The sequence below is a fragment of the Solanum pennellii genome, chromosome 10 (assembly GCF_001406875.1).
Source record: "Solanum pennellii chromosome 10, SPENNV200".
In the NCBI taxonomy this organism is placed as follows: domain Eukaryota; kingdom Viridiplantae; phylum Streptophyta; class Magnoliopsida; order Solanales; family Solanaceae; genus Solanum; species Solanum pennellii.
The window spans coordinates 66485984-66495837 of NC_028646.1; the positions used below are offsets into that span (position 1 = coordinate 66485984).

The 9854-nt window shown below is 37.5% G+C and overlaps 1 pseudogene; it reads right to left on the reverse strand.

The window, feature by feature from the left end:
* Positions 1 to 5061: 5061 nt before the first annotated feature.
* LOC107001501 overlaps positions 5062 to 9854 on the reverse strand; it is a 7125-nt pseudogene continuing 2332 nt past the window's right edge.

Genomic DNA, 9854 nt, shown 5'->3' on the forward strand with positions numbered 1-9854 from the left:
GTAAATGATTCTTATACTTGTTGCTATCACCTGTTAAGAATATTAGTTGATTTTATGATATTATCTGAAATATATTGTTTTCTATTTTGAGTTGGCCGATGATACCTACTCAGTACTCGTGTTTTGTACTGACCCCTACTTGTATTTGTTTTTCTTTGTTAATTGTGGAGTGCAGCAAACGTGCCATCGTCTTCAACTCAAACGCAACTCTAGCCAGTCTTCATCACGTCGGATCTCAGGGTGAGCTAATGCTTCTAGCTTGGACTGGATCTTCTTCTTCATGTCTTGATGCCTTGAAGTTCCGGCATGGACTAGCTGTTTATTATTTTAGCTTCCTAGATATTCTTAGATTTAGTAATTTGAGGATAGGTGTTCTTGTGGTGATGACTTCCAGTTTTTGGGAACAATAAGTATTGAGTTTTTTAGAAGTTATTTAATTGATTTTCATTAATGAGTTTTAAGTCTTCCGCATTATATTTTGTTATTTATGGTTGAAATGTTGGGGTTTAGATTGGTTGGTTCGCTCACATAATAGGATAAGTGTGGGTGCCACTCGCGGCTCGATTTGGGTCGTGACAGTTTTGTTGAAAACTCAAGAGAAAAGATTCAAATTATAGGACTAAAAATAGAGAATGACATTAATGTATGGGCTTTGATCTTCTTCTTTTTTTCCAAATAAATTGTAGATATTATCATTTTTTCGCAAAATTAAAGGTCATTCTATATCCAAATCTGAGAAGTTTGATGATTTGGCCCACTTACACGAACTTTATAACCCTTAATTACCTTATTTCTCACATTCATCCTCTTGTCCAAATACAACATAACAACCCTAACCAAATCAATCCTAACGAGACCCTACGATTCTTGTCCAAATCAGTCAATTCATGGCAGTGGTGTCACTCTCATCACCTCCACATAGTCTTTTTCTCATTTTCAAAGTCATAAAAGGCCTTCTTTTAAATATCTGAGCTTGAAGTTCTTTTATTAACTTAATAATTTCGTACAAAGTTGGCCCAGCGAACCCAAAAAAATATCTGGCCCAATCCAAAAATTGAACCGACCACTCCTTCTTAAGTAACAACCTAGTAGCTAGGTTTTCAAAATTTAAATCTCTTTTTTCCTCTCCAATGTCGCCGCTGCAGGGTGATTTCACCAACTCCACCTTCCTCCTTCTTATGCGATAGATCATCACATCTTCGTCCTCTTTATACCACAATTCATCTTTCTTAACTCGCATAGGTGGACCTCTACTATATCTTTTGCACTTTTCCATTTTTCTTATTTGTTCTAACCTCTTTTCCTCTTTTGCAGATATTTGCTCCACTGATTAACATGGTTTTGATAGAGGAACAAAAGGTCATCTCCTCTACTGTAGCTTTGAAAGAAAAGGAAAAACTCGTAATAACCATATGATTCAAGCTTTGTCTATGCGATTTTCACTATTGATGGCCTCAAAAACATCGATCCTTCATATGTCTTTCGATCTGATAAGGTAACCCCATCTCCCTTCTTTATTACTTTTCACCATTAAACTCTATCATTTTCCTTTGGTGGAAAAATCTTTTCATTGGTTTGAAATTTTATATTTGAATTCACAAATTTTAAATTATAGAAGTTGTTATTCCCAAAATATACCTAATAAAAGGGTCGGGTCCGTGTTCATCCCCTTTAAATGTCTATGGTTGCAAACCTTCAATAATAGATCTATAATTATGAGATCATTTTAATTAACACTTTTGGTTTCTGATTTTTTTTATACAGACAAAGTATTTTTATTTTATAATTTTTCTACATTTGAAGCATTTATCATTTTTAGATGACAACATTAATATCACCCCTTCAATTGCAGCAATTTCATAACAGTATCGATTATTCAATTCATGGGATAAATTTTTTGTCATAATGTATAATGAGTGACTATAAACATAATATCACATTTTTTTGCTGTCATAATTGTTAAAGATTGAACTTTAGTGCTTAACATTGTTCCGTATTACTACTCGTTCGCATAATGTAACAAACACAAAGAGAATATTAAAAATTTAGCAAGGTTTAGGTTATAAAAGGTGATGTTGACTACTAGTTCTTATTCTAGATCAATGAAATGCACTTGAAGCAAGTAAAAGAATTTACAATTACTATCTGGAGTACCTCTACAAGCAAGCTACCACGTGGGCAAGGTTGAAGGCCCATGGGTCGTAAACTTCTTTTACTGGAGAAAATAATTCAAGCCAAAATGTAAACAAGAAAGGTAGAAGTATACAAATACAAAAGTAGATTAAAGAAAGGATTGATCATATATGAAGAACTTAAAAAAAAAAGCTAATAAATATATTTACTTGATTCAACAATTTTATAATTAAATAGGATTGCTCATAATAGAAAGTTGTTATAAATTCAATCTATTTTAGAGGTCTTTTGGATTGGCTTTCTGAAAAGTAGTATTAGACTATGAGTATTTGTTTGTTCAATAATATTCTTAATTTATTGAAAAAAAAGAATAAATAAGTCCGAAGCATGTAATAGTTATTCTCGCTTATGTTTTCACGAAATTCAAACTCATTTTACCGATTAGGTAGAAGTCATTCAGAACTAAATCAAGTGGATCACAAATGTATATATGAAGATCACCAACGGTACTATAGTTCCTAGCTCGGCGGCGGCATTCTATGAATGAGTTCATAAATATGACTCTAAGCATTAATAGAATCCAATGTTTGTTCTATGAATGTTGCTTAAAGAGTTCACAAATATGACTCTAAGCATTAATAGAATGCCAATGTTTGTTCTATGAAGTTGCTTGAAGAGTTCACAAATATGACTCTATGCATTTATAGAATGTTAATGTTTGTTCTGACCGACTTAGGAGTTGTTTTTCCATGTACATTAGTTTTTGATTTCTGTTTGAAAAATCGAATGAAAATCATCAATAACTAATCTACATAAAAATAACGAGGTTTTATTAGATTTTAACAATATCCACATCATTTTTTTAACAATATCCATATCATTTTTCATTAACAATATCTTCAACGAAGCAGTGTATGAATGTGAGTACACAGAGAGCTTGCATCGTATTTTATCTAACTTGCATGTCATGATATATGATTTGCTAGTCATGACATGCAAGTCACATAAAATACGATGCAAGCTCTCAATATACTCTCAATCATACACTACTTCATCGCTTTGGACAGTCGAAAGGTTGTCGCATCAGTTCCCTCACCAAACATGTGTACTAGGTAAAATCACGCAAAATGCTCATCAGTGATAATCCCCGTAAACTCATTTGATGACATACTCAATTCTAACTTATTGGATAAATCAGCAACTACAAACTCACGAACAAACATAAAAACATCATTCAATGCTAACAATTCATTAGCAATATTCTTCTTGCACCTTGCAACCCCAATGGCCTCTACTATTTCCCTTATACTACTCCAACAAAAGTTATACAAGGTATCCTCAAGCGCAACAACTCTTCTAACACTAATAACAATCAAGCAAAGTCATTGTATCTCTTCATATGCAAATCAACACTCATCAATTCATTTGCATATGAAGAGATATAGTGAATGTGCTAGATTGTTATTAATATTCTGTAAGTTATTTGATAAGAGCTGTTGCACTTGAGAATCCCTTTTATAACTTTTGTCGGAGTAGTACAAGGGAAATACTAGAGGTCACTAGGGTTGCAAGGCGCAATAAGAATGTTGCGTATGAATTGTTAGCATTGAATGATGCTTTAATGATTGTTCATGAGTTTGTAGTTACTGATTTATCAGTAAGTTAAAATTGAGTATATATGAGATCTAATGAGTTTGTGGGTTATCATGATGAACAATGTGTGTGATTTTACCTAGTCCACGTCCTTGGTGAGGGCATTGATGTAACAATCTTTCGACTGTTTTAAAAGTGAAGCAGTGTATGACAAAGAGTACACTGAGAGCTTATATCGTATTTTATCTTACTTGAATGTTATGATATATGATTTGCTAGATAAAATAGAACGGTGCTTAAGGAAATTGGAAGATCGACTGAGATTGAAGAATAATATAGTAAAAAATTTCAGATTGTAATAAAAATGACATGGAATTTCATTAAAACTTAATGAAAGAAGTGAATTTATGGAACTGGAAAAAAGAAAAATGTCAAGATGTTACTAATGCATGGACTTCGATATTTATTTTCTTTTTTTTTCTTTTCAATAAATTGAATATATTAGTATTATTTTTTCGACAAAATTGCAGTCCATTCTATTCCCAACCCTGAATAAATAATTATAGTTATTGGGAGATCACGTCATTTGTGAGTATATGCTATTATTTGATAAAACATGTTTTTATTTGTTTGATAGTTATATTAAATGAAGATTGAAGTAAAAAAAACGTTAAATCTGGACATATATTTGTTCATCTTTATTTCAAAGGTCATTGGTATAATTGTATAAGCATAAATTAGTTAATATTTTTTTTGTCCGTAGAATAATTTTCCAATTTTTTTAATCACTTTTCTACGTGCGTCTTAGTTAGCGTTTGACTATATATTATTTTCAAATATGTTTGTTAAAAAATTTTTGTTGAAATTTCACCATGTGTTTAGTTATAATTTTTGGAAAGAATATTTGATTGTTTAAAAATATATATGATTTATACACATAAGTTTTAAAAAATATTAAATATCCATAAGTTTGTGTTATTACGTTATAATAGACATGTTTGGTGAAAAATTAGGAAAGTTTTAGGAAATAAACCAAAATCATGATTCCTTAGTAGTTTAGAATTCCTTATTAGGATTTTGTTATTTATGGTATTTCTTATTTATGTTTAATTAAGATTTATTTGTTTCTGGTGCAATATAAATATGTGTGCGTTCTTTATAAGCTCCTCCTGTTTTAGGACTATTATATTACTTGCGCAACCAGGTACACTTGTGTGTGTAATTAAAAACGTGTTGCATTTACATTTATGACTATTTGAACTGAAAGTAGTTTTTGCAATGGCACTTATGATTTATTTTGTCTGATGAACAATAATAAGATGCCAACTATTATAATAAAAGTTGTTGAAGTCATATATTTTGTTACTAACAACAAAGAGGAGGAATACTTTGTTCATTTGTGAAAAAGTTATTTGGATCAATTTGATGTTTTGCTTTTGCCAGTCTTTGAAAGTTACTTTTAAAATACTTGGTACCCCAAGTCATGATAGCTTGTCGATAACTCGAGTCATTACCTTGTTGGTTGATTCCCAAATCAAGATCTCTATAGTTGAGATAAGCCTTGGTGCATTTGACACATATGGCTCCATGTACTTGTAAAGATTTTGAATCCCATACGAGTATTGTTTAGATCCCTCATTTGAATCCCATTTCACTATGTATTATATGTTGTAAATGTTCCCTTTTCTATGAGGAAACGGTATTTCATATTCTTCAATTTCTTCCATTATCATGAAAACTTTTTTTTTCCCAAAAAAAACTCTCTGAGATCCCCTGGAAAACACTTTCAGGCATTGGCTCAACGACGAAATCTTATTTTGCCTTGAAGTTGCTTTTATATTGTGTTTCTATCCAACAGGACTTCTAGTGGTTCGCCTTTTTGGTAACCGGTGAAGTAGAGGACGGATTTTATCCAGCTCATCTCCGTGCAATCTTCCATCTTCAATCCCAATTCAGGGAAATTCGCGTTCATAAGAGAAATCAGGTCGGAATTAAGTCCTAAGAAGAGTGAATTGAACAAGACTTCAGGTAGCTTCACATTCCCCTGGCTACCAATTCCATCGATTTGTTGAATGAGTACTCGAATGAAGAGACCCTCGGGTAGTTTGCTAGCTATGTATTGCCAGTTATGTACAAGCTAGACACCTTCTTGATCTAACCTCTTGTGAATTGTGAAAACTGTGACGAGAGATGGAACGCGAACTAGTCTCACTTCCCAGGCTGATATTACTCCAAAACTAGCTCCTCCACCTCCTCTAATTGCCCAAAATACATCTTACCCCATTGTTTTTCTGTTTAGAATTGTACCATTTGCATCAACCATATTGGCATCTATAATATTATCAGCAGCCAGGCCATATTTTCTCATCATAGTGCCAATGCCACCTCCACTAAAGTGTCCACCAACACCAACACTTGGACATATTTTCAGCAAGGAAGTTAGTAGCAATAAAAAAATGGAAATTGACGCAAATTATATTGACCATTGAATCCCTCAACAGATTTTCCATTTGAAGCTTCAAGATGTACTTCCGTATAATGCATTTCACTTGTCGCTGAAGGAATATTGATTGTATTCAAGTATTAAGGGAATACATGGGAGATATATATAGGAGATATAGGAAGGAGTACTAATCCTAATAGGACTAGAATTAAGGAGTACTAATCCTAATAGGACTAGGATAGTACACAGTAAATACTAATATTATTTTATACTATTTATTTAATACTATATGTTATTATCCCCCCTCAAGCTGAGCTGAGCGGAAGCGAACGGAAGCTTGGAACTGAGGTAATCGTGCTGTCGGCTCGGGAGAGGCTTGGTGAGAATATCAGCCGGTTGTTCTTCAGTGGGTACATACTGCACAGTCATGGTGCCGGCCTGAACTTCATCGCGAACAAAGAGACAATCGGTATCAACATGCTTCATTCTGGTGTGTAGGACGGAATTCTTGGCCACACAGATGGTTGATTTGTTGTCACAATAGAGAGCAGGAACAGTGTGAGTGGCGCGGAGTTCGCGAAGAATATATGTGACCCACATGGTCTCAGCAGCAAGAAGAGCAAGGGCGCGGTATTCAGCTTCAGTCGAGGACCGAGAGACCTTGGGTTGTTTTTTTGTACACCAGGAGATCAGGTTCGGCCCCAAAAAAACGAGAAACCCCGATGTAGATTTTCTGTCATTTTTATCATTCGCCCAATCTGAATCTGAGAAACCCCGAAGCTCCAAGTCCCCGGGTCGAATGAGTAAACCACGACCAAGAGTGCCAAAAATGTACCTGAGAATGCGTTTTAGACAATGGTAATCATGTTCACTTGGTTGATGCATGCGCTGAGCAACTCGGTTGACAGCAAACTGGATGTCAGGACGGGTAATGGCCAGATACTGTAGAGCCCCAATGAGGCTGCGGAAGTGGGTGATATCGGCAAAGGGGGTGTCGGCTCCATTCGTAGACGAAGAGACTGCCATCGGTGTTGGTTGACTGGTGCATTTTTCCAGTCCAGCTTTCTGCAACAGATCTCGAGCATATTTTGACTGATGAAGAAACAAGCCGCTGCCTGTCCGAGAAACCTCCATTCCCAGAAAATAATGTAACGGGCCAAGGTCCTTCATTTTGAAGGTAGTATGCATAGCTCGAGTGACATCCTGAATGAGAGCTGCAGTAGAGCCTGTAATAATGATATCATCTACATAGACAAGAAGAATGACTGTACCGTGTGCTGAATGTCGAGTAAACAGACTCGTGTCGTGTACGCAACACGTGAAGCCGAGTCCCTGGAGGAACGTTTTCAGACGTGTGTACCAAGCACGGGGGGCTTGCTTGAGCCCATACAGAGACTTCTGGAGTTTGCAAACATGTTGAGGGAAGCGGGGATCAACATAGCCCGGTGGTTGCGTCATGTAGATAGTTTCATCAAGCATGCCATGAAGAAAAGCATTGGAAACATCCAACTGATTGATGAGCCAATTGTTGCGCACGGCGAGTGACAGTACCAGGCGAATGGTTTCCTGCCGAATAACAGGACTGAATGTCTCGGAGTAATCAAGCCCATACTCCTGATTGTAGCCTTTAGCAACCAAACGAGCCTTGTACCTGGAAATACTGCCATCCGCATTGTGTTTAATTTTGTACACCCATTTACAGCCCACTGGGTGCCGCCCATGGGGCTTAGGTACAAGAACCCAAGTTTTCTGATCAGTCAAAGCCTTAAACTCGTCATCCATAGCATGACGCCAATAAGCATTTTTTGAGGCAACAGAGTAGGTTGTTGGTTCACTATCGGGAAGGGGTGTATTTGGTAGTATGGTAGCCTGAAAGGTTTTGGGTTTAAAGATACCGGCTTTGCCACGGGTTAACATGGGATGAGTATTGGGGGGTGGCACGGGCGGTGGTGATTCGGGGGTGGCCGGGAAGGACCCAAAACGGATCGGGCTGGAGATGTTGTGGGTATGGGGTGGTTCGGGTTGGTTGTGAGTGTGGGTGGTGGTTGCGGGTGTATTGTGGGTGACGGTCGAAGGGGTGATGAGGGGTGGTTGGGTAGTGGGTGGAGGTGTGGGGGAAGGTGGTGAGGGACCCTGTGAGTATGTTGGAAAAAGGGGAAGGACGCCAATGAATGATGTATTTGTGGAGGAGGAAATAGACTCGTAGGGAAACTCATTTTCGACAAATTTGACATGACGAGATATGTAGACTTTATGAGTTTGTGGGTCAAGACAGCGATAACCCTTGGAGGTAGGATGATAGCCCAAAAAAATACAAGGACGGGATCGGGGTTGTAATTTGTGAGTAATATGAGGGCGTAGCCAAGGGTAGGCAAGACACCCAAAGACGCGGAGGTTGGTATAATTGGGAAGTTCTTGGTAAAGGAGTTGATAGGGTGATTTGTTGGAGAGAGTGTGACTGGGCATTCTGTTAATGAGGTAGTTTGCGGTGGCTAGAGCTTCTACCCAAAAGGAGACAGGGAGATGAGATTGATGTAGAAGAGTAACCACCGTTTCAATGAGATGGCGATGCTTACGCTCAGCCACCCCATTCTGTTCGGGAGTGTATGGACAGGAGGTTTGATGTATAATTCCCAGGGATTGCAGAAACTGGCCAAAGATGTTATTGACATATTCCTTTCCATTGTCACTTCGAAAAAGTTTAACATGAGAATTGAATTGTGTTTTGACCATTTTTTCAAAAGTGACAAAGGTGGTGTATGCCTGTGATTTGTGTTTTAGTGGGTACAACCAAGTGTATTTTGTAAAATCATCCACAAAACAAATATAATAGCGAAAACCAGCAAATGAAGGAACAGCAGTAGGACCCCATAGGTCAGAATGAATAAGTTGAAAAGGTGCAGTTGTACGCTTCTCAGATAAAGTAAAAGGTAATTTATGAGATTTAGCAATTGAACAGGAGTCACAATTGTTTACATGAATGGAAGAAAAACCTAATTGAGACATTAAAGAATTTATTATTTGAGTAGACGGGTGACCCAGACGACTGTGCCACAACAGACTGTGGCCATCAGCCGAAAGAGCCACCGGAGCCACAGGAACGCTTTCTGAAACTGGGTGGGCAGACGAACTTGTGCCAGGAAGAACGTACAGACCATGCTCACAGGGGCCCTGAAAAATCACCCTCTTGGTAGTATTGTCTAGGATCTGAAAATCATTAGAGGTGAACAAGAGTGAGCAATTATTGTCTTTTGTGAATTGGTGAACTGAAAGGAGATTGGATTTAATAGAAGGGACGTGGGTAAGGTTACCTAGGTGAAAGATAGCGGTGGGGGTTTTAATGGTACCCGTGCCAGTGTGAGAAATATTAAGGGACTCACCGTTGCCAACAGTAATACCATTGGAGCCATGATATGGATTTGGAGCGTTAAGCTTGGATAGATCAGAAGTAACGTGCATGTTGGCCCCAGTATCCAACAGCCATTCAGTGGAAGGGCCGGCTTGAGATGCATAAATGGCACGGTTATCACTATTTCGGCTCTCCTCATACCGAAACCAGCAACGAACAGCGGTGTGTCCTGTTTTCTGACAGATTTGACAAGTTGGACGATCCCGCTCGTAAGTGCCCTGCCCGCCGCTGGAAGATGACTGCCCGCCGCTGCCGAAGGAGTGCAGGCTGTTGTTG